The following is a 26,341-nucleotide window of genomic DNA, read 5'->3' on the forward strand; positions in this document are numbered from 1 at the left end:
TAGCTAATTTTTATTTGTTGAGACGGGATCTCTCTGTGTTGCCCAGGCTGCTTTTGAACTCCTGGGCTTAAGTGATCCTCCTGCCTCGGCCTCCCAAATGCTGTGATTACAGACGTGAGCCACTGCACCTGGCCAGGAATCTGTGTTTTAACAAGCTCTCCAGGAGATTCTTTTACTCAGTGAAGCCAAACCAAAGGAGATGTTTCAGGTGTATCGAATGAACAAAGGACCACTATTTGAAGGACTCATTTCAATTTATTTAATTAAAATATCACATTTATTTTATACTTCAATTTATTCAATATGAAACATTAAAATTTCTTCACTGAACATATATTTTTGTTAGACAGTAGAGCACTGTCTTTGGTTAGAAATAGAATTTGGGAATCTGTATCCCAAAATGAGTTCAGAGATCCAAAATGATCAGCTAAGAAATATCATCGCTGAAGGTGTCAATAGCATTAATTGGGATATACATCACTGCTCAAAGACCTATTTGGATTCTAGATCAGCTCCTAGAGTCCTGATTTTCCGCAGTAGAAGATAATCAAAATAGTGGCTAACCTCCCAAATCTCCTGATTTTAGCCCCATAGATACTGTAAATGCATTGACCTTCCCCTTATATCAGAGATCATGGAGGAATTGTTGACCTGGGGCATGAATTGAATTGCATTTTTTTTTTTTTTTTTGTATGTGAGTACAGGTTGTGGCCTGACTAGATTTCTCACATATAGGTTGCCCTTCATCACTCAGCAGTGAAGAATGAAAATCAACAGAGCTTTCCCCAGCCTGCTGCTTAAGCAGCTGCTAACAGGCTGAGGCTGCCCAGCCTCATTAACCCATTAGATGCTGCGTTCGCCCAGGAGTCATTCTTAATGAGGCTGCTGCAGGTAAGCCAGACATGCACCAAAATGTTGGGGCATTAAATTAAGACTCTTAAATGTGGGACCTATAATAGAGTTATTTTTATGTCAGAAACAGATACATCAGAGAGCACTCTTAAGGCGAGTAAAGCAAATGATACTATTACCATCTGTGAATCTATAGTGCTTTAAAGATGTTGGAAATTTTGAATTCAGGAGGCACTTGGAAGCTTGTCATTTTCCCGAACATTGTGTCCCCCTAATTAGCAACTCTGTTCTCTAGAATAGGCACCAGTGTACAGAATCAAGTCAGATTTCATATCACAGCTGAAAAGAGTCTTGATCTTCTAAACTTCCTGGTTCACAATTTTCTCTGGATAGAAAAATAATGACTGTAAGCAAAACTAAACAACAAAACTAAACACCACTACCTTTTATAGCCTAGAGGCAATGAGGATTCTGTTTGTGCCAGCAAAAAATTTTTGCAGTGATGGCAGTAAGACCTGGGAAGCAAACTGTGCCATATAACTGACCATGGATACTCTGGCTATGGGTGGATTTTTAAGGTCTCAGATTAATGTGTACTTGTGGTTGAGTTTTTGACAAGACTCTTAGGGTCCAGTGTTATAACTTCCTCATCCCTAAAATCTTGCAATTCCCCTTTACCTCTTAACTCGAGTTTCCTTTTATTGGAGAAAATAATTGCATCTATCTCTCTACTTCTTTCATGTGCCTTCTTCCATCTTTCTATTCCACTCAGGTCTCTACGATATCTGATATTTTAAAAAAAATTTTTTTTTTTTTTTTTTTTGAGACGGAGTCTTGCTCTGTCGCCCAAGCTGGAGTACAGTGGCGCGATCCTGGCTCACTGCAAGCTCCGCCTCCTGGGTTCAGGCCATTCTCCTGCCCCAGCCTCCCGAGTAGCTGGGACTACAGGCGCCTGCCACCTCGCCCGGCTCATTTTTTGTATTTTTAGTAGAGACAGGGTTTCACCGTGGTCTCGATCTCCTGACCTTGTGATTCGCCTGCCTCGGCCTCCCAAAGTGCTGGGATTACAGGTGTGAGCCACCGCGCCCAGCCTTAAAAAAATTTTTAAATGCTGCTCTTCTTTATTGTTGCATTATATTAAAGACAGAAAGTCACACTTTTACGTTTTTCCTGTTCAAGAATATGCTGAATAAAGTTAGCCATCCTTTCCCAGGAGCATGAATGCTATTAAAATTTTAGATTGTCATCTAATAACATTTCATCTTATCCTATTGCTTTTCTTAACCACTGCCCAGTAATCAAGTACATAGTCTTAGTATCTAAGGCTAAGAAAAAAGGAGTTCATCTATTGCACAAGTGATTTTCAATACATTTTTTAAAACTTGGAGGAGATGATGGTGGTGGGGGGGTGCTTCATGTAATTTTATAGGACCTCTGAGGCCCAGAGTTTTTAAGTAATCTTTTTTGATGTTTTTAGACAGACCATTAAGCTGAGGATAAAAGTCCCTGTGTTCAATATCTGGATACATTAAGCATTAGGTTTAAAATTTACAGCTTTCATTTTGACAAGGAAAATGACACGTTTGGTCTCAAGTGCTACCTTGAACTGTTTTTCAACACAGAGACAGGTTGTCAGGCTGAGGGTGGAGGTCTGTGCTCTTAGTCCCCGAGACGCTCCATGGGGTAAATTGCTGCAGCTCATCCGGAAATGCTGACTGAACCCTGGGCAACTGGCTGATGTCTGGTGGGGGCAATGGCAGAAAGCCACCTGGATGCTTATCCCCCCATGGGTTGAGGTCTACTCAAATGCCTTCTTCTGTAAATGCAATTGATCCAAAAGAGGAAAAGAGTGAGCCAGACAAAGAGAATGTCCACATGTGGGGGTGGACTTCAACATACTTCCATTTTTATTCTGCCCATAAGAAGTTCTTCAATGGATCCTCTCCTTCCTCTGACAAGTTAAATTGCATCTGGGGACTAGGACTTCAGGGAGTTGTCTGAACTAAGTGACACCTAGGGGTAGAAGGTGGAGGGGAAGTCAAGGAGACTATAGTGGACTGTAGGAGCAGTGAGTAGGTAAGTACAGAAATTTGAGGACAGTATGGTGTGATCAAGGAGATGCAGCTAGTGTCAGAACTATGGATAAAGATATAACTCTCCTGCCTCCCCTCACTCCAATAGAAGAAGGAGGCTGGAGAGGTGGGCATGGAAAAAGTGGAAAGAGTTTTCAAAGCTAGGATAAGGAATGTGAATATTACTTTGAAGACAAAAGATGGAGATGGCAAGAGTAGATGTTGTTTTTGGGAAACGAGTGTTGCTTCTAGGTGCAGAACAGACTGGGGTGGTATGACCGACAGCCTAGCTGGGAGGTGCCTGCAGGAATCCAGGGTGGAGGTGATGAGTTGGTGGAGAGCTACCCTGTGCCAGGGAGGACTGGTATTGTGGGCACAAGGTGGGGCAAAGGGGGCAGCCATGAGCAGTATTCTCCAATGGATCTGATGGAATTTGGTGATGGATGTGGAGGGTGAGGGAAAGGGCCATCTGGTTTCCTTTCTTTTCTCAATTTCCTGAAGATCCAGAAGAGCAGGGAAGAACCCCACCCTCCCATTCGTGAAATTTAAGTTATTTTTTGTGATAATATTACTAAAGGGGGTAAAAGGCCATGGGGAATTTCCTAATGAAATGGAGGCTCCCTATCTTTTTCACATCCTCCCTTTCATACTTCTTTATGTCTACTTCTCCCTTACCCCTCTCTTCAAGCCTCTGAGGGAATGAAATACTTCTATCTACTGGGTTTCTGTCTATCTCTGCCTATTTCTGCTTTTCATTTTTGTTTTTGTTTTTCTGCTATAATGATACTACCTGGATTTATAATATCTTTGCCCTATTTAAAGCATTACTGTAAAATATTTACACTCAAAATTTGATACCTATTCTTTCTCTCTCTCTCCTCTTGTTTGCAAATTTGTCGCTCTTCCTACAGATACACTTCAACGCATGGGAGACTTAATCCTATGAATTCTTTCTGTATGAAGAGCTTATGTTAGTGGCAAATAGTGTGATTATGCAAAATATACACATTTAATTCAACATTCATTCCTGGCATTGTGGTTTTAAACAAATCTTGCATAAAGAAAATATCAACTGACAGCACAATAAGCCTTAATTGATTTTGACTTCATATAGTATCAGATCTGCCATGTCCAGACTGGACAGTCTATACAAGTGACTATAATGAAGGCAAAGTCTGAAAAGAAACTCACTGTGTTAGTTTGCATGTAGGTGTGTGAAGACAGGGTTACCAAGAAATACAGTCACTTAAAACTTTCAAAAGCAAGCCTTTGTTTTAGCATTAGATTCTCAAAGTTTGTGTTTGTAAAGCATGATTGATCCAAAGGGCTTGCCCTCAACCTCATTCATTTGCATAAATGATAGAAAAATTCAGGTCTTCCCAAATCAGAATAAATTCTTCACCTCACTGCCCCTCTATGAGAGAACAACAAATAAAATAGAAACATACTGAAAATGAAAATGACCATGAATTAAGAAATTTCCCATGGCATTTTACCCCCATTTAGTAATATTATCACAAAAAATAACTTAAATAACCTGACACCAAGTTATTTTCCCAATAAATAGGATAAAGAAATGTTACCCAAATCCAGAACATTATAAAAATATCAGAAACACCTACACACTTCACTCTGTCTAGCCTCATCAAGGCAATGACACATGATCAATTTGAAAAAAATCCACCACATGACTGGACTGCTGTTTTGAAGCTTTTATTTCTTTCTGTTTTTATTTTCTTCAAATATCTCATGAAAAGGATAAGTTAAGATAAAAAATGAGGGCAGTACATTTGTATTTTAAAAAATCTGTGGAACATTCAATATCTGTTCTGCATAAACATATTGGACTGTTGTCTCAGAGGTTTCACCCAGAAAAACATGAGCATGCCTCACATTACAAATGTTGTTCAAATATTTTCCAGAGACATAAAAGAGAAAATATCATCACAAGTAATAAAAGTGAATCAGGGGGAAAAAAAAAAAAAAAAGGGAGTATGGCATCTGGACAGACCCAGTGAGAACACAGAGAGGGAGAGACAAGGAAGGAAAAAAGATCTTAAACATGATGTAGGCAATTGATCATATAGAGATTCTCTTCTAAGCTTAGTTTTCATACCATGTTTTGAGTTTACTTTATCATTTGTCTTCAGCTATACTGGGCCTCCGTGACTTTCTTTTATCTCAGAAATATTTGTAAAGGAATTTTTGTAAAATATACTCAGAAATAATTGGTAAAATAATTAAAAGTGTTTCTGAAATTCAGAAAATTTGATTTAATTAAATATTTTGGGAGCCTGAGAAGAAGAAAGGCTTACTTAATTAAAATCCATTTTTGGAGGATTTCCTTGGGAAACGTGTCTGTGTGATAATGCTGGAAGTACGAAATACACTCTAATGTACCTTGCAGGAGTTATATAACATGCAGATAAAGTTGGTGAAGCACACATATAACAATGTAAAACATATACCTGTGCATGAGTGCACCAGCCTTGTAAATACCCAGAATGATAGGCCTAGCTTATTTAAGTCAATGAGAGAAAATACTTCAGTATATTACATATGTAAGTTACAATTTCAGATAAATGGTACCTTTTATTTTACAAAAAGGAGCTTTTCTCTCCCAAATTATTAAATCAGTGTATAAAACTATTAGAAAAACCATGCTTAGCCGAAGTGCTATCCCACTTACCATTTGAAAAAAAGTTACCAGGTATTTATCACCTAAATTATGTTAACTCCTTAATTTAGACCAAAGTGTCAGTTGTAAGCATGTTTTGAGGTGGCTGCCCAGCCTGCCACACTCCTTTGGCAAATGACCCCTCCTAACCCTCCTTACACAGTGGCCCCTGGCAGCCATGTCTGCATTTTTTGATACAACATCTCAAGCCATAGCTGATCAGGTACTTACCTAACCCAAGCTGTCCTGGCAATCTGCAACTCAGACGCAGGAATGTTCATTAACTCATGAGAGTGTTATCAGTCAAGCATGAGCAGAGGAAAGCACAGCATAAGGATGCCGAGAGACAAAAAAAAAAAGTATGTAGTAGAAGCCATGCAGTCTCTCTCTCTCTCTCACACACACACACACACACACACACACGCACACACGGGTACCACTGGGCTTTCTACCTCAGGGTCTTTATGCCCGTAGTATACATCTCCTTTATTCATTGAAGCTGCTTACAATGGCTTTCTGTTACTTATAACAACAACAAAAAAATCATTGATCAAGAAAAATGGAGAGAAGGAAGAGAAAGGTACTGTAGAGGGTAAGCTCAGTATGGTGAGAATATGCACAAATAGAAACCCTTTAAGAAAAGAGGGGAGGAAATTCTGTATCTATGACCCTTTAGGCCTTCAAGGGTGAAGACAGCCTCCCCGAAACCTATTATTTCATATTCTCCTCCTTTCCCCAACACTCATGGACTAGTCCCAATTATCTGCCTGGAATCCAGGAATAAGCTCATATGTCCTCTCTCCATGATTATGTCAGCTACTACAAAACGTCCCAGGTCACCCTCCTCTCCTGTCTTTTAAGTCCCAAGAGCATCTGTCCCTAGCTCAGTGGTTCTCAGGCTTTAGTGTTTATCAGAATCACCTGAAGCGTTTGTTAAAAAAACAGGTTGCTGGGCTGGAATTCATTTCTAATTCTGTAGGCATGAAGTCAGGCCTGAGGATGTGAATTTTTTTCTAACATGTTCCCAAGTGATGTTGATGTTTGTGGTCTCAGTGAAAAACCACTGCCTTATTTATTTCACTCCTCCCCAAGTCCTAAAACTCATCCACTGTGCTCTCTGAATTCAGAGTCTGTTGAAGGCAAAATTCCCGATAGCCTCATCCTCTTTCACCTTTTTGCTCTAAGGAGAAGTCGACTGCTCCATAAGGTCAAATTTTCCCAACAGCCTCTCTAATGGTGGCTGCTTTTCCTCCCAGCTCTATACCAAAGACCTGAAGGTGGGGTGGGTGTTGTCCTGTGTCCTCATTGCTGCTTTCAAACCTTTCTCTCTACCTCCTTCCTAAAAACAACCAACCACGAATCTTAGGTTATCACATGATGTCAACCCTTCCCCTCATTGTTGCTGTCAGTCATGGATTCCTGGGATACTTCCTCTGATTTCTTGGTGATAGAAGCCTCAAGTTCATTCTCTCTAATAATATCCCTGCCTTAATGATGGTATATTTCAATGGACCTGTATATGATCTTTCTAACACTTTGGCCTTCAGTTCCTCAACTATCGCTCTTCCAAAGATCTAATCTTTCACCTTATTAGGTACTCTTTCGTGGTCATACCCTGAACCCCTTCATAACCGAGATTTCAAACATTCTACTCTCTGACCGCTGTGTCTTACCTTTTCAGCCCATCTACTCTCTCTGATATTAGGGCCTCAACAGTCCCTCAACCCTAATAGGACATCTGATCTTTTGATTTTACCTTCTTTTTATTGGCCTCACATTCTTCCAGATTAAATTTTATGGTTAATCATTGTTGTCACTCCCTTGAAAACACCCTCCATTCCCATGCTCCTGCCTCATTGTCTCACTCGCTTGGCAGATCCACAATCCTGGTTAAATCCAACTCCCTGCCTACTCTATGTCTGCAACTCTGAAGCTAAAACTGTCTGGAGAAAAACTCACAGCCACACAGACTTTAAATTAGAAGTGGGCCCTTAATTCTGCAAGGCAATCATACTAGATGTTTTTAAAAATTCATTCTCCCACGCCCTTGATAAGGATTTAAAATACTTTTCTCTTTTCAAATCCCAGTAAGAAAATTGGAACATTCACAAGAGAATTTACAGAGATTATCATCACCACTTCAATCCATCTGCTGCACCTGCCCCTGCACACTTTGACCTCTTGCTGAGTAGGAGGTCATGGTAATGGGTGGATCATCCATGTCCCTATCTCAAGTCAACCCCTCTGCTGTGCGCTAGAACTCATCTTCTCTCACTGGATTGCTTGAGAAATTCTCCCCTTCTACATTGTATTATCCATCTTCTCCACTGTATCATCACACAAAAATGATGTTACTTCTCTCAAAGTAAAAAACTTTCTCTTGATCTATCTTTTCCCACCAGCTTGCTGCCCCATTTTGTTGCTTCTATTTGCAGCAAACTGCTTAAAAAAATTATCCATAGTCAGATCTCCAATTTGTCCCTCCGTATTCTCTTTAACCCACTTCAATCAGGCCTTTGCCCACACCGCTCCAGCAAACCTGCTCCCCTGAAGCTCACCTGGGTCACCATGCACCATGATCAAATCTCTGCTTTAATCTTAGCCTATCAATGGCATTTGAATCACCCATCTTTCTTGTTTTCTTCACCCCTATTCCAGGCACCACAGTTTCTTGGATTTCTTCCTACTTTGCTGAAAGCTCTTTCTGGGTTTCCATTTTGGTTCTTTCTCTTCTCCTTCATCTTTTCATGCTGGGGAGCCCCATGGCTCAGTCCTTGGACCTCCTTTCTTCTTGTTCCAGTCACTCTCTTGGTGATCTTATTCAGCCTCATGGCTTGAAATATTATATATACATGTATTTATAGTGCTATGGGAAAAAACCTCTCTCTAAAATTCTAGACTACTGTGGTCAAACATCTATCAGACACATCACAGTCAGTTTTCTAAGACTGAACTCCTCGACTTGCCTTCCTCCTGCCTCACCTAAGTGCTTTACTAACTGCTTTCTCTTTCTCAGCTGATGGCAACTCCATCTTCCCAGTTGCTTCATCAAAACTTTGTCTTTGATTCCTTTAAGTCTTTCAAACCCCATATAAAATGTGCAAGGAAATTCTGTGCTTAACCTTCAAAAATATTCATGATCTAACCTCTTTCTACTGCTACCACCGGATTACTGTCATCATTTACCTTGATTAGTTGACCTTCTAATATGTCTCATGCTACTGCCCTATTTCCTAAACTCTAGCCCCCCAAAATAGCATCCAGGACCCTAGTAGCTGGAGAAATGTGGACTCAGGATGCAGTGCCCCAAGAGAAGACTGTGGCGAGGAGGAGTCTGGGTCTAGCGAGGGCTGCTGAGAGCTTCATTCCATACCATTGAACACTTTGAACTCAACGCAGTAGCTCACCTCAATTGTACTTACCATATCACTTAACACTTTCTTGTGTTTTCATTTCTTTGTTTAATTTTGCATATTGGTTACACAGTTATGTTATATAGTATAATTTTATGTGTTTTGTTTTTGTGTTTCTTTGAGACAGAGTCTCATTCTGTAGCCCAGGCTGGAGTTCAGTGGCACAGTCTCAGCTTACTGCAGCCTGAACCTCCCAGGCTCAAGCAATCCTCCCACCTCAGCTTCCCAAATAGCTAGGACTACAGGTATGCACCACAACACCTGGCTAATTTTTTGTATTTTTGGTAGAGACGGGGTTTCACCATGTTGCCCAGACTGGTCTCAAACTCCTGGCTTCAAGTGATCCTCTTGCCTCAGCCTCCCAAAGTGCTGGGATTACAGGTATGAGCCACTGACCCCAGCCATATATATATATATGTATGTATATATTTCTTTTTTTTCTTTTTTTTGTATGTATATATTTCATATATATATATTTATGTATGGACAGGGATCTTTTTTTTTTCTTTTCAATCTAATACCTACAAACTCAGTAAATGCTCAATAAGTTGTTATAGTTAATTTTAGTAGGAGTAGCCATTATGGAAAACCCAACCCAAATGTTAGAAATGACCATTTCCCACTGCTTTGGAAAGCAGGATTATCCTCCTGATTGTTTCTTCTTTGTCTGTGTAGGATAATTACAGTATCGGTTCAACACCTTTCTAAGCAATGAACTGTATAATTCCCATGCTTTTCAGTTTCTTTGACATAGTCAAATTCTACTGCTTAAAAATAAATACAAGCAATAAAATTATGCTCCAAAAACAAAAAAAACCAAAAAGAGCAGCCAGAGTAATTCTTTTAAAATAAAAATAAGATTGCATCACTGTTCTATGTAAAACCTCATAATGACTCCCCATTTTTCTCATAGTAAAACCCGTATTCCTAACTATTATGACCTGGGGTAGCCAGTTTCTAATATGGTCTTCAATGATCCCAGACCCCTGGAACGTGATCTGTAATTTCCTTGCACACTGAATGGCCCTTACCTGTGTAAACTGGTTGTTGAAGAAATTATAACGTGTGCCTTCTGAGGCTGGATTGCAAAGTACATTATATCATTGGCCTCTTTTTCTTGGATCAGTTTTTCAGAGAAAACCAGGTACATTTTGTGAGAATACTCAAGCAGCCCCATGGACCTGTCCAAATAGCAAGGAACTGAGGCCCTCTGACAAGAACCATGTGAATGAACCGTCCTAGAAGGAGATCCTCCAGCCCCAGTCAAATCTCCAAATGACTGCCCCCCACAGTCAATATTACAGCTGCATCCTCATGGGAGATCCTGAGCTAGAACCACCAGGAAGCCCCTTCCAAATTCTGAAACCATAGGAATTGTGTGAGATAATAAATGTTTACTACGTTTAACGTTTCTAAAAGCCATAAAAAAGAATAAAATTATGTCCATTGTAGTAATATGAATGCAACTGGAGGCCATCATCCTAAGTGAAGATGGAAGAGAAAACCAAATACAGCATGTTCTCACTATAAGTGGGAGCTAAACATTAGGGACATATGCACATAAAGATGGCAACAATGGACACCACGGGCCACTAGAGTGGGGAGGGGGGAGGGGGACAAGGGCAGAAAAACTACCTTTTGGGTACTATGCCCACCACCTGGGAGATGAGATCATTCACATCCAAAGCCTCAGCATTGTGAAATACACCCATGTAATAAACCTGCACATGTACCTCTGAATCTAAAGTTAAAAGAAAGCTGCTAAAGTGTGGGATCATTTGTTATATGGCAACAGCTAATTAATACACGACTTTTACATTTGCATAATATACACCCATCCTCTGGCTCTTGGATCTCATCTCCTACTACTCTCATCCTGGTTCATTCAGTTCCAGCCACGGTGGTCTCCTGGCAATTCCTAGACCATGCCAGGTACATACTCAACTTAGGCATTTGCTCTAGCCACTCTCTGTGTATGAAGTAACTCAATTCTCTAGGTATCTTCCTGGCTAGTTCCCTAGCCCTTTTTTAAGTCTTTCTTTAAATCTCATCTCCCCAGTAAGGCTCACCTGGCCAACATGGTATAAAACAACCTGTATTAATATACTCTATAATTAAGCGATTTAGTATATATTATTTTTGTTTGTTCCTTTCATGGCTTGACACTCAAAGATTTCAGTAGGAATTTTAAAACTCTCAAGCACCTTAAGGATAATCTTTCTTCAGAGGTTGTGAACTCCTTGTTACTGGAAGGAGTAACAAGGAGTTCTTCTGGAACAAGAACTGAGTATCCAAATTTTACCTAGGTGGCTTTCCCAGGTGATTTTAAAAATCATATTTAGTCTGAGATTTTAGAAGACTGGTCACGGAGAATAAAATTGAAAAGAGTTACAAGCAACAAAAGTCCAATTACACTGAATTTAGAAAAAAAAGTATGAAGTTGCTTATCTCATTCCAGAATTTAGAAAGTTTATCTCCATCTCCATCATCTTTTCCCTTATACTTAATTTTATTTGCAGTCAGATCTGCCCTTCATTGTGGCCCTCAGCTGTTCCAGTTTTTACTAATGGTTCAAAAAAAGAAAACAACAACAACAACAACAACACCCCAAACCTCTGAAACTGAGTCTCCTTAGCTGTCACTGGCCGGGCTTTGGATCTGTGCCACTTAAAGCACATGTATGGAAAATGGAACAGAGTTTTCCAAAGAAAATTTGTGTGTATTCACTAAAAGAAGGTAGAATGGAAGCTGGAAAGACAAAACAACAATTGTCTGCTGTAATATACAATAACAAAAAACAAAAAACACTATGATATGTCTTCATAGGCAATTTGAAACAGATTTTAATTGAAAGAGGAGAAAAAGCTGAGCGTCTGATTAATCTGCTTCTTAGTCATGGCTTTGTCCTCACATTTAGTGAAATGAAATGATTGGCGAATTTTTTTTTGTGCCCTCACCCAAAGGAACATGAATAAGTACTAAACAAAACACATTAAATATCATTTATATAGTAATATGTCCAACTCTTACTGTCATTCATCTGGTAGTGTTTGGATAGTTTTGCATAATGGTTAGAACATGGGTTTTAGATTCAGAAAGATTGGAGTTCAAGCCCTTCTATTTCACTAATTGAATGGACAAATTAACCCATCAGCCTCTACAATGTGGAAAATAATACCACCTCACTTGACTGTTGTGATAATTAAATAAACTATAGAGATGTTTCAGTTTGGTTTTCACTCCAAGAAGAGTCTGAGACAGGATAGTTAGTTACGGAGATGCTCCCAGGAAGCAAGAGTGAGAGAGTGGTTAGAGTGAGCCAGAGAAGGAGGAATAACAAATGTAAGGATGTAATATTGTGGTTGCTAATGTAGGCATTTGTGGCTTTATCTAGCTAGCATTTCAGAGAAGCAAACAGAATGCATCCCAGAATTGTCTCACTGAAGGATGGGAGTCTGGGGCTCTTCTTTACTGAGGGTTTCCCGTGGGGATGTTCCCTTCTCTGCATTTTCCAAATGTTCCTATACAGGAGTGCAGCAGACTTCTGTGGCTTCAGCTAAACCATGTTTTTCTCTGAGGGACAGTCTATATCTGTTTACTCTAGTAATGGCTGTAACTTCCTGGTGGCCTGACATCTTTTTTGGGGATGAACTCCTAAAAGGTACTAGGATGTAAGAACCTCAGGAACAGTCTGGTCTTGATGCTCTTCTGAGATGAATGAATAATATCCAATGGTTTCTTCTGTTTTTGGTCAAGTATCAGAGTCCCAGAAGAGGTCATCTCATTAGATAGGGTTAGGCCATGTTTTCATCTCTTCTTCAGCTGGGATGACGTGGAGAATTATTTGCCTATTCTATTACAAGTTATTCCATTACAAGAGATTAAACTTTATATAATAGCAGATTATTATTTTGTAGTTAAATATTTTTCCTCCACACAAAATATATAAATAATATTCACCACTCCCATTTAAGTAGTTTGAACACTATAATGTAATTTTTGTTCATGGATGAGTGAACACTACAGCTTGTCACTCTAAAAATGATCAAGCTGTTTAATACCTATCTAATTAAAACAGGTCATTTGCTAATATCTTCATGCTTAATCAATTAAATCCTAAGAAGAAAAATAATATGTTATTTAGATCAAAAGAAAATAACTAAAAAATAACCTGTCAGCTCATTAGTGAAGTATTTTTTTTTTTAACTATAAGCAAAACAAACAAACAAACAAAAAACTTCTGTCTCAGAACACTGGCTGGTTCTTTGAAATTTTTGCCCTATCTTTCCCCTTCCCCTTTCTTCTCTACCTCTTCTATCATACTGCTTTCAATAGACAAGACATTTGGAGAGAATAATGACTGGTAGTAGCTTTTCTCCTTTTCCCTCCCCTAGGTTTTAGAGAAATTATCATACTATTGCTATGCTTTTAAGCTCTCTTCAGTTAATGCAAGAAAGCATCATCTTTAAATACTAAACCATCATTAACAAGTAAAACATCTATAGCTAACAGGTAATTGGAGATTAAGTGGAAGGTTCTAGGAGGACCTTCCTTCTTGACACAAACTTAATTGGAGCATAAATATTGAGAAATATGGAAAAATATATTTTAATCATGGGAGGGTAACCTTTTGGAATTCCTATTCTCTTTCATTATTTCTGTATGTGGATACTGAGGGAGAAAACTTGGCAACTCAATATCTTGTTTTATAGTTGTGTTTAAAACAGAAAACAAAAGCTGGCAATAATTTTTGGGCAATCGATCTCCTTATTATACTCTCTTAGTAGGTCCTCAGTTCAATTTGGTCTTTTATTTTACCATGTACAAAGTTCTGTGTCAGGGCACTGGCTGGTTCTTTGAAACTTTTGCCCTCTCTCTCCCCATCCTCCTTCTTTCTCTGCACCCTTCTCCTGTGCAGTTATAGCCCAAAGGTAGGTGTTCTGGGGTAGGAATACTAATGGGACTGCATTTTCAAGAGCAAATGCATATTGTACTCTATGATTCAGCCAGTGAAATTCAGAAAGCTGACTTGCAGTACTACTCAGTGCCAAAATTCATTCTTAGCTTTGAATACAAAACCCAAGAGCTACTTTCATGTATGTTTTGCTTACTGACAACAACTGACTGATGTGCCATGTCAATTATCAAGGATTATTTTTAAGTCCTTATTATTAGAAAAGGAACAAAGTCATTATGTAATCTAATCTGACCTCTTAATTCGATGCACTACTTTTCTCTTGTTTAGCTGTTGTGAACTATTTCAATGTGAATTGCTATTTTCGTTTTGTTTTTACTTTAACAATCCCTACTCTAAAAAAAAAAATCTCAAAATGTTCTTAAGGAGTCAATTCAAAACTTTACCTCACTAAAAACTTCTTCCTACTGTTCCAAACTTCCATCTCAAAGTACTGACACATTCAGGGAATAGGCATATAAAAATGCCTTTTTAATACCAGTATTTAAAAATTTTATTTATCTTTCATTATTTTTTCCAATTGTCATGCTATCCTCCCTTGGACCATATTCTCAGGTTATATTTTTCTGCAGATCTTTGTCTCCAGATGTCTACAATGGCTGTCATCATAGAAACTTGTTGCTAGCGAAAGTAGGCTAAATTTATAAGTAAAAAGGAAATATTTTTCCTGTTCTTGAGAACCAGACATTTCTGATCTCAAATTTTATTAATTTGAGATCAGAATTAATGTTGCTTAGTTATGGTGTTTGAGTCAAATATAGAAATAGGTAATATTTTCTTATTAGTATATTTAGCATTTAAATTAGTGTTAGTATTTAAATGTAATTACTAGTTAGTATTTCAAATACTCAATTAAATACTAATACTAATTATTACTAATACTCATTTAATTTAAATACTAGTGTTTAAATACTAATTTAAATTTAAATACAAGTATTTGAATTAGTATTAGTATATTTAGTATATATTAATATTTCAATCCCCATAGGTAGTTCTTCTGGTTCCTTTGCATTTGGGTAGACTATGTCAGAGGGAAGATCTGGGACTCAAGAGCTGCTTTTCAGATTCTTTTGTCTCACAGGGTGCTTTCTTGATTGGGTGCTCTCTCCTTTCCCCTAGGGATGGGGCTTCCTGAGAGCTGAACTGCAGTGATTATTATTTCTCTTCTGGATCTAGCCGCTCATCAGAGCTACTGGATTCTAGGCTGGTACTGGGGAGTGTCTGCAGAGTCTTGTGATCAGTCTTTAGGTCTCTGGGCCATGGATACCAGCACGTCCTCTGGTGGAGATAGCAGGGGAGTGAAGCGGACTCTGTGAGGGTCCTTCGTTGTGTTTTTGTTAAGTGCGCTGGTTTTAGGTTGGTTGGCCTCCAGCCAGGAGGTGGCGGTCTCAAGAGTGCATGGGCTGCGGTAGTAGAGGGAGGATACCAGCTTGCTCTAGGGTCAGGTGGTAGGTAAGGCCATAGAGCTCCCAAGAGATCATGTCCATTGTCTTCAGCTGCCAAGTGGGATAAAGACCCCGAGGTAGGGGCAGGGTTAGGCGTGTCTGAGCTCAGACTCGGCATGGGTGGGTCTTGCTGCGGCTGCTGTGGGGGAGGGGGATGTGTTTCCCAGGCCAATGGAGTTATGTTCCCAGGGAGATTATGGCTGCCTCTGCTGCAGTCACACAGTTCGCCAGGAAAGTGGGAAAAAGCTGGCAGCCACAGGCCTCAGCCAGCTTCCGCACAGTTGAAAGGCCGGTGTCGCTCTGACCGTGCCCCCACAACAGCCCTGAATGTATTTACAGGCAGGCAGTGAGGGGGGCCCAGAACAAGCCTCCCTACTGAGAAAGCAAACGGACTCACAGTTCTTAGGCTGTCCCACTGAACCTGCAGCAGCAATCCACCTCCTTCAAAAGGTCTGTAGCTTCTCTTGGCTTTCCTGGTGTATTCCTGCAGTAGTTCTTGGAGTAAAAGTTTATGATGGGGTCTTCACATGTTGCCTTGTCTCTCCGAGTGGGAGCGGCAGGTTAGTCCTGCCTCCTATCCGCCATTTTTGGATCCTCCCCCATAGGTAGTTCTTTACCAGTGTAAGCAACAAGTGGTGTTGCTTTTGTGGTATTTGCTATATTGTCTCTACCTTTCTGTGCCAATGGTCTAAGGATGAGTGGAGAATAGTGATTCAGAATTTCTTTTTTCCATACTTCACCATGGCCCTGTGTGTAGCTTCACATTGCTGAGTCACACTTCTCAAACTCATTTTCTCTGAGTTAGAGGGTGAGAAACTGAGATGTGACATAGTGAAAACTTCCAACATTATGAATACTACAATACAATATTTTTAAAGATAAGAGGAGTTATTTGCGCCCCCGTAGACTGCAATGATTTTCAGTGTGCAATTGCCATAAAGTAGTGAACTGTTGAACTTTTTTTTTTTTGAGATGGAGTCTTGCTCTGTTGCCCAGGCTGGAGTGCAATGGCACGATCTAAGCTCACTGCAGCCTCCACCTCCCAGGTTCAAGTGATTCTCCTGCCTCAGCCTGCCGAGTACCTGGGATTATAGGTGTGTGCCACCACCTCTGGCTAATTTTTGTATTTTTAGTAGAGGCGGGGTTTCACCATGTTGGCCAGACTGGTCTTGAGGTCCTGACCTCAGGTTATCCAACTGCCTTGGTCTCCCAAAGTGCTGGGATTACAGGCGTGAACTACTGTGCCCGGCCTGTTGAATATTTTTGACTAAAATCCACAGTGAAATATACAGATAACTTAATGTCCAAAACATATATCTACATACATGCAAAACTGAAACAAAATTTTCATGAAACAATTCTTACCCTATATTCCTCGTATTGCACTGTGAATATTTTTTCTTTTTTGTTTTTTAAAATGTTGATTAAACTCAGTTGATTTTGTGACCCACTAAAGAGCTGTTAATCAGATTGAAAAGTACTGTATTAATGGGGTGGGGGAAGAGCTTTCTAAATCATATACACAAATATAATACACAAAAACATAAGTGTTTTTTAAATTTGTTTTTATGTATATGCAAAATGTATTTTTCACCATAAGTTTTCGGGAGAAAAGTTTGCAAGCCACTACCTGAATGAATAAAAGAATTGAAACTTTTATGCAACCAACAAATATGAAAAAAAAAAGCTCATCACTGATCATTGGAGAAATGCAAACCAAAACCACAATGAGATACCACCTCATGCCAGTCAGAATCACCATTATTAAGAAGTCAAGAAACAGCAGATGCTGGCCAGACTGTGGAGAAATAGGAATGCTTTTACATTGTTGGTAGGAATGTAAATTAGTTCAACCATTGTGAAGACAGTGTGGCAATTCCCCAAGGATCTAGAAGCAGACATTACCATTTGACCCAGCAATCCCATTACTGGGTATATACCCAAAGGAATATAAATCATTCTGTTATAAAGATATATGCACACGTATGTTTATTGCAGCACTGTTCACAATAGCAAAGATATAGAACCAACCCAAATGCCCATCGGTGATGGACTGGATAAAGAAAATGTGGTACATAGAATACTATGCAGTCACAAAAAGGAATGTGGTCATACAGGGACATGGTTGAAGCTGGAAGCCATTATCCTCAGCAAACTAACACAGGAACAGAAAACCAAAGACTGCATGTTTTCACTCACAAATGGGAGCTGAACAATGAGAACACATGGACACAGGGAGACGAACAACACACATCAGGGCCTATCAGAGAGGGGGGCAAGGGGAGGGAGAGCATCAGAATAAATTGCTAATGCATGCAGGGCTTAAAACTTAGGTGATGAGTTGACAGGTGCAGCAAACCACCATGGCACACACATACCTATGTAATAAACCTGCACGTTCTGCACATGTATCCCAGAACTTAAAGTAAAAATAAATAAATCAAACCAAAAAAAAAAAAAAAAAATTGAAACTTGCCTTCAGAGGCAAGTAGGTAAATAGAATGTGCAGTCCTGATTTATTTGTATTTATTTTTTATTAGTTAATTATTAGGCAAACCCATAGGATTGCTTTTTGTTTTCTTCCCTCAACTAATTGTTTTTTATTTTTTTTTCAAGAATCATTAGAGTTCTCTGATCACATTATAGACATACAATAGCTATGTCAAGTGTTGGTTACAGTGATGGAGTTAGTTTCTTGATCTTAAACATAATGAGTAACTCTTTGATATACTCTTGTGTACATAATGTTTAAGGAATCTTATAATTTTTAAATAACACTTTGGGACTGCTTTTTCAATGATGATGAGCAAGGGTTAATGTATATTCATGTTGTAAAATGGATCCTCTGTAATTGTTCCTGTATTACATATCCCAAGGGCTATATTCATGACAGTTGAAGGGATAAATTTAAATGTTTTCGTGAGGATTGGCATAGTGTTCATATAACGTTAAGCATAATGCTAATGACTAGAGAACTCAATGATTCAGAAATCTGTGCCCATTAACACCAGAAGCAGTGACTAAGTGTCTAAGTATCTGACTGTATGCAATATAGTGCTAGACTCAAAGCAAACAGAACCTACTGTCTGCCCTTTAGAGGTTTATACTCTACAATATCAAGTCCAAAATAAATATTTTTCACCCCAGATAAAAGGAAAAGTGGGAGACTTTTGTCTTAGTGGCACTCCTCATTTGATAATCGTTTCTCCTTATAAAAATTCTCCTCTGTTACCACCTCCTTCTCTATGATCTTTAATTCCTCTGCTCTCCCCCAACCGTCACCTCTTAGCTCTCTGGTGCAGCTTTCATGCTGACTATGCATATCTAGCCCACTCTCAGCACTTCTCTCACCTTCCTCTGACTGAATCAGAATAGACCATAGACTCCAAATTTGACTGTCAGGGTTTCAGGCCCAGCACTTTAACTGGCCAGCTTTGAAAACTTGGACAACTCGTTGCAGTAAACATAAAAAGTTTCAGAATGTCTGAAACCTACTTTCAAATAGTTCAACCAAGTATACATATGTTAAGATACATACATTAACTTTAAATACCAGTACATACTTTGTATCCTCACACACACATATGTACAATACAAATACAGTAGGATGTTAAAAACTGGGAAATCAATGTGAGCAGTATATATAAGTTCATTGTAAGTTCATTGTGCCATTTTTCAAATATTCTATAGAAATATTCTGTATTCTATAGAAATACAGAATATTCTATAAAAATTTCTATCTTCTATAGAATTTTCTACATTTCTATATAAATATTGTAATATTCTATAGAAATTTCAAACTAAAATTTGGGGAAAAAACAGACTATTTCCCTGTATCGTAAGTACCCAATAAATGCGAGCTATTATTTTTATTAATACTGCACTGTGTGCCTGTGGGAGATAAATCCCCAGCCCACTCCTAGGTAATGCAGACATTAAGTGCTGGTCTTTAAGAGACATAATCATAATCCTTTTTGCCTGCCTTTCCATATAAAAACGGATTGGGAGTTTTGTAGAGTGGCAGTCTACTGGTATATAGGTGACTAATTAATTATTTAGAGTTACAGACTGTTCTAATTTTATGGAGTTGAAAGTTCACCCACACTGTGCTAGGCCTTTATTTCCTGTAACCAAGCTAATCTCCCTCCTGAGTAACTTCCAACATAGTAAGAGGAACAGAGTAGTAAGTGAAACGCAGACACACACACGCACATAGGTGGCACATATGTGCCACATAAACATGCCAAGTGATCACTCAAACCTTTAACTTGCTAAATAATACTAAATAATTTTTGTCTAGTTTACACAAATTCTTTCAATTAAATCTTTAGAAAATTGAGTGTTCAATTTTTGATTGAAGCTGATCTTTCTTTGCCAGATGGTGTTTGGGTGTAGGGAAAAGCTCAGGACTCCACCTGACCATAGGAATGAGGTGGCTGGATGGTGCTCTGTTTTTCTCCTGCTCATCTGGTCTCATCTCTGGACTGACAACCCCTGGGAAATGATTCATTTAGGTGCCCTTGAAGGACCTGAAGGCTTTTATGTCTGCCCTAAAAAGTAATCATAATCTCCTTTCGTGGCAGCCCTGAGATTGCTGAAAAACCAACTCAAAGTCTAATCCTGAGAAGTGACTTGTGGTGAACAGACTCCAAGAAAGCCCCAGTTATTCCCACCTCCTAGTATTCATGCTGTTGTGTAGTCCTCTCCCTTTGAATGTTAGTGGTGATGCGGTATTTTTCTCACCCCCATTCACTGAATGGGGTGCAGTGGCACCCCATCTACTTGGCCCACAGTGCTTAGTCCCTTGCAGGAGGGAGCAAGTGAGCAAGTGAGTACGGGATCCAGCTGGCTGCTCCAGGCGTTGACACAGGAGTAAGCTCTGTGTGGGGCCCATGACCAGACTAGACATGTTGCCTTGAGGGGAATGCAGCGGCCCCCAGGGTGCCTGTGACCCCAAGGCCTCACAGGTTGCCTGTGACCCTGAAGCCCCAGAGGGGGTGTTATAGTGCTCTTTTAGTTCTGCCGCCTGCACTCCAATGGACAGCACTGTGTTAGCAGCTCAGTTGGTCTCTTGCCTTGTCATGTGGGGTGGCTGCCTTCCATTGGCGAGGGCAATGGGCCAGTGTGACAGCCTTTTCTGGGTACCTACATTTGATGAGCCCCAAGTTCTTGTCCAGCATCCAAGAAGCATGAGGTCATGTGGACGATTGAAGGATGGTGAAGGCAGAGAATTGTACTGAGTGATGAAAATGGTTCTCAGCAGAGAGGGGAACTGGAGAGGGGATGGGAGAGGCAAGTCATCTTCCCTGAAGTCAGGTTGTCTCTCCCCCAAGTCAGGCTGTTTCCCCTACTCCACCAACTGAGTCTGGGGTCTTTATAGGTACAGGATGGGGAGTGTATGCTGATTGGTTTGTGAGTATGTGAGAAAGGTTACAAACCAAATATTGGTTTGTGAGTATGCAAAGGTGGGCACCATGGTGCAGAAAACCTATTAGGAAAGGGTAGATATGTGTAAAATAGGTGAAGGGTGGGGATCAATTAGAGAAAAGTACGCCAAACAGGAGGACAAGTTCTCAATCCAGTCCGAGGATTTAACTTGTAGTTTGACTTTCAGGCTTTAAAGTGTCTTTGGCTTGGAGATAAGGTTTCACCAGGTACCCGCCCCTATCTGCCCAGGCATTTGGCTGTTTCCTGTTGCTATCAGTGGGACCTGTGACTTGCTACTAACAAACAGAATATGGCAAAGGTGATGGGATGTCATTTCCATGATTCTATAAGATTGTAACATGTATATTGCTGGTAACCCTTCCATATTGACTTCCTCTTGCTGGCTTTCATAAAGAAAACCACCATAGGAAGAGACATACCTGGTAAGGAGCTAAAGGCAGCCCTGCCCAATAGCTAGGAAGGAGCTGAGGCTGTCAGTCCAACAGCCTGCAAGGAACTGAATCTGCTCAAAGCTACATGAACTTAGAGGAAGATTCTTCTCCAGTCAATCCTCAGTTGAAATTCCAGCCCTGACTCATGGTAGCCTTGTGAAAGACACTGAAGCAGAGCACCCAGCTACACTGCTACTTAGAATCCTGATTTGCAGAAATTGTGAGATAATAAGCTGTTAAATTTGTAATAATTTGTTATGTAGCAATGTATAATTAATACATAACTTTTGCCACAAATTGAGCAACCAAGGAAGTCCACAGAGTTATGAGTTCCTAAACCTCTGGACTTATCTATGGCATTAAATTATTCTGGACATACTTTTTTTTTTAGAGATTTTAGAACACCAGAAACTAGATTCAATTAAATTCAATTCAAGCCAAGCCTATTTAATTCCATTCGACAAGAGTTCCTGAAAACTTTCTGTATTCCCCTGCCAACCCTGCCCCATTGTGATAGACCCTGTGAATAAAAAACTAAATATAATGTTGTCCTCAGTTCTCTGTTGGGGAAGACAAATCTCTAGGACTTACCACCACAGGGCAGGATGTTTAGGATATGAGTTTTTGTATATTTTTAAAGCACCCCCTTATGGTTAATTTTATGTGTCAACTTGGCTGGACCACTATTCCCAGATATTTGATCAGACCTTATTCTGGAAGTTTCTCTGAGGATGTTTTTGGATAAGATTAATATTTAAAGCAGTGACCTTTGAGTAAAGCAGATTGCCCCTCATAATGTGGGTGGGCCTCATCCAATCAGTTAAAGGTCTCTAACAGAATCAAGACTACAAGACTAACATCTTCTGTGCAAGAAGGAATTCTGCCAGGAGATGGCTTCCAGACTTGTACTAAATCAGCTCTTCCCTGGGTCTCCATAGTAGCACAGGCCAATTCCTGAAAATAAATCTCTCTATAAACAAATATGTATATATGCATTCTATCCATTTTGTTTCTCTGGAGAACACCCTCATGTTACAGCCCACACTGTAACACTAATATTTTAAATTGCAACCTTTACGTTGATTAGTTCCGTAGTCAACTGTGAATCTTAATTTATAGTTCATGTTTGCTACCTGGTCCCTTCTCTGACAGTTTCCCTACATGGCAAGTTCTTTGAGGATATCTGGATGTTTTTGAAAATCTATATACCTACAAACTGTCTATTATGGAAATGAACCACTTACTAACTGTGTGATTTTAGGCAAATTACTTCATGTCATTAAGTCTCAATTTTTCTCTTTTTTTTTTTTTGAGACAGAGTCTCCCTCTGTTGCCCAGGCTGGAGTGCAGTGGCGCCATCTCAGCTCACTGCAACCTCCGCCTCCCGGGTTCAAGTGATTCTTGTGCCTCAGCCTCCCAAGTAGCTGGGATTACAGGCGCACACCACTGTGCCTGGCTAATTTTTATATTTTTAGTAGAGACGGGGTTTTGCCATGTTGGCCAGGTTGGCCTCAAGTGATCTGCCAATCTCAGCCTCTCAAAGTGCTGGGATTACAGGCATGAGCCATGATGCCTGGCCAATATTCTCATGTAAAGGAGTAAACTACCACTTCTTGAGGTAGAATTGCTCTTGAGGTTGATTGAGGTAAGTCTATAAAGAATTTAGTATAGTGCTTAGTGCTATATTAAACACTCAATAAATCTTATTTTTGTGTGTGTGTTATTATCCACACCAGAAGAATAGTTACTGTGAATGAATATTCATTAAATTGAAAATTATAATAACACAAGATAGAAGGCATCATGTCCAAAATGAAGAATAATAATTCTATATAGAAACTTTACCTCAATACACTTGAGATATGTAGGTACTTAACTGAATGCATCTCTAATAATGTAAAACATGATTTTCAAGTACATTCTGTGCAAAATGTAGTATAGAATGAAAAATGTTCTCAGATGTTACCAGTTATTTACCCAGAATTTAATTTTGCCTAGGTTCTTAAGTATTTTGATGCTGCCTTAATTTGTTCTTATCAGTTACAAGTAATTTTTCTAAACTGTACGTTTAGGAATGGATTCAGTTGTTCTGAACTGGTAATTATACACAATAAAAGGGAATGTAGTAGGATTACGAGGTTATAGTTGAATAATGGCAGGTTAGGACTAATTTTTCGTAATTTTTCCCTTTGTATTGTTATTAATGAGAGATAAATGTTTTTGTTTAAATTATGTAGTTCATCAGTGGAGGAAGGAACTCAAAACTGAAGATTAGTTTTCAGATAATTGTCTTTTATATTTAAAGAAAAAAAGAGAAAGCAGTTGATTACATTTATACACAACTTTCTTCTTTGTCTAAAAATTTCAGCTTGTCAAACACACACTATGGAAAGTTATATATATGGCAACAAGGCCTGTATAATTTTCTATTTTTTAAGAATTTGCAAACTCAATAATTGCAGGAAAACAGTAGCCTAAACTCTCAATGCAGATTTAATAATAGTGTATTTTACTGAGGTCTCTTTTTGGAAGATTTTATTGCTTAAAAACAATGTAGTTCAGGACACCTACTAGAATACTAAAAACTTGATTATTTACAATTAAGTAACACTGGTTCAAATATATTATTTCTTTTCATTTTGGATTATTTTCATCATGTTTAATAGCAACATCAGTGAAGCTGCCATGGCATAATACACAATTTATTTTCGAATAGCATAGAAGCTCATCTGTATAACGAGAGTTAATATGGTGTTTCAAACTCTACAAAGTTTACAGTTTTATTATGCCAAAAGTTAACATCAAATCTTTGTCAAATTTAGGGAAATTTATATTGGTGGAATGAAAATTTTTAAAAATTGTTCATTTCTCTGCTTAATTCCCTACAATGTGTACTAAATATAAATAGTTTCATGTATCTAGTCATGTAAAAACTCACTGAATCCCCAACATGTACAAGACAATTTCATGTCTTTCCTCAACTGGCTCACATTTCTAGGAGAGGAGATAAGGTGAAGCACAAATAATAGTCATGTAAGCCACTTAATGGTATTAGAGTTCAAAGCAGGGAGTGGTCACTTTCAGATCAGCAAAGGACTATTTCATGAAGAAACTCCTAGAGGTATAGAACCATACATTTCCGAAATGAAAGGGCTTTTTATTGTACAGATGAGGAGACTAAGGCCAGAAAGTGTAAAAACTTGTCTGAAGTCGTGTTATAAAAATATGATAGCACTCGATTAGTTAGAATCCAGGTTCCATAACTTTTTGTCTAATGGATCTTTTAAAATAGTGGCTTTACTGAAGTGTAATTCACATATCATAAATTTACATTTTAAAGTACACAATTCAACATTTTTTAGTATATTTATAAAGTTGTGCGACTATTAACGTTATCTAAAAACTCTGTACCCTTAAGCACGCTTTCCATCCTTTCCACCTTGAGGTATCTGTTAAGGTATTTGTCCCATTTTTCAAGTGGTCTTTTTGTTTTCTTATTGTTGAGTTTTAAGGGTTCCTCATCTATTCTGGTTCACAGTCCTTTGTCAGAAGTATCTTTTGCAAATATTTTCTCCCAGTGTGTGGTTTGTCTTCTTGTTCTCTAGACATTTTCTTTCATAGAGCTGAAAATTTAATTTCCATGAAGTCCAGCTGGTCAATTAATTCTTTTATAGATTATGCCTTTTGGTGGTGTTTCTAAAAAGTCATTACCATACCCAAGGGCATCTAGGTTTTCTCCTGTGTTTCTTTCTAGGAGTTTTATAGCTTTGAATTTTATATTTAAGTCTATAATTCATCTTGAGTTTATTTTTGTGAAGGGTGTAAGGTCTGCCTAGATCCACTTCTTTGCATGTGGATGTCCACTTGTTACAGCATCACTTGTTGAAAAGATCGTTTTAGTTTTGTTTTTTTTTCCATTTCATTGCCTTTTCTCCTTTGTCAAAGATCAGTTGGCCTTATTTATGCAGGCCTCTTTCTATATTCTCTATTCTGTTCCATTGATTTATTTGTCTGTTCCTTTACTTATTAATACCACACTGTCTTGACTACTCCAGCTTTAGAGTAAGTCTTGAACTCAGATAGTGTTGATTCTCTGACTTTGTACTTCTCTAGTATTGTGTTGGCTATTCTGAGTTCTCTGATTCTCCATATAAACTTTAGAATCAATTCGTTGATATCTACAAAATAACTTTCTGGGATTTTGATCAGGATTGTATTGAATCTGTAGATCAAGTTGGAAAGAAGTTACGTCTTGACAATATTGAATCCTCTTATCCATGAACATAGAACATCTCTCATTTAGTTCTTCAATTTCATTAATCAGAATTTTGTAGTCTTCTTTACATAGATATTGTAGATATTTTGTTAGATTTATACCTAAATATTACATTTTTGGAAGTGCTAGCATAAACAGTATTGTGCTTTTAATTTCAAATTTACTTGTTCATTGCTGGTATTTAGGAAAGCAATGGACTTTTGTATATTCTCATGTATCTTGCAATCTTGCTATAATTACTTATTAGTTCCAGCAGGGATTTTTTTGGGAGTGGGGGGTCAATTCTTTCAAATTTTCAACATAGTAATCAAGTTACCTATGAACAAAGTTTTATTTCTTCCTTCCCAATCTGTCTGCCTTCTATTTTTTTTTTCTTGTTTTGCTGCATTAGTTAGGAATTACAGTAAAATGTTGAAATAAAGTGGTAACCAGGGACATCCTTGCCTTACTTCTGATCTTAGCGGGAAAATTTCTTACTATTAAGTATAATGTTAGTTGTAGGTTTCTGTAGATTTTTAAAAGTTGAGGCATTCCTTCTAATGATCTCTAAATTATTGAGAATTTTCATTATAAATGGGTATTGGATTTTGTCTAATGATTTTTCTGTATCTATTTATAAGATCATGTGAGCTTTTTTCTTAGCCTGTTGATATGATGGATTACATTAATAAATTTTTGAATGTCAAACACATTTTGCATACCTGATAAATACAACTTGGTCATGGTGTTTAATTTGTTTAATACATTGTTGG

The sequence above is a fragment of the Macaca thibetana genome, chromosome 11 (genome assembly GCF_024542745.1).
Source record: "Macaca thibetana thibetana isolate TM-01 chromosome 11, ASM2454274v1, whole genome shotgun sequence".
Taxonomy (NCBI): Eukaryota; Metazoa; Chordata; class Mammalia; order Primates; family Cercopithecidae; genus Macaca; species Macaca thibetana.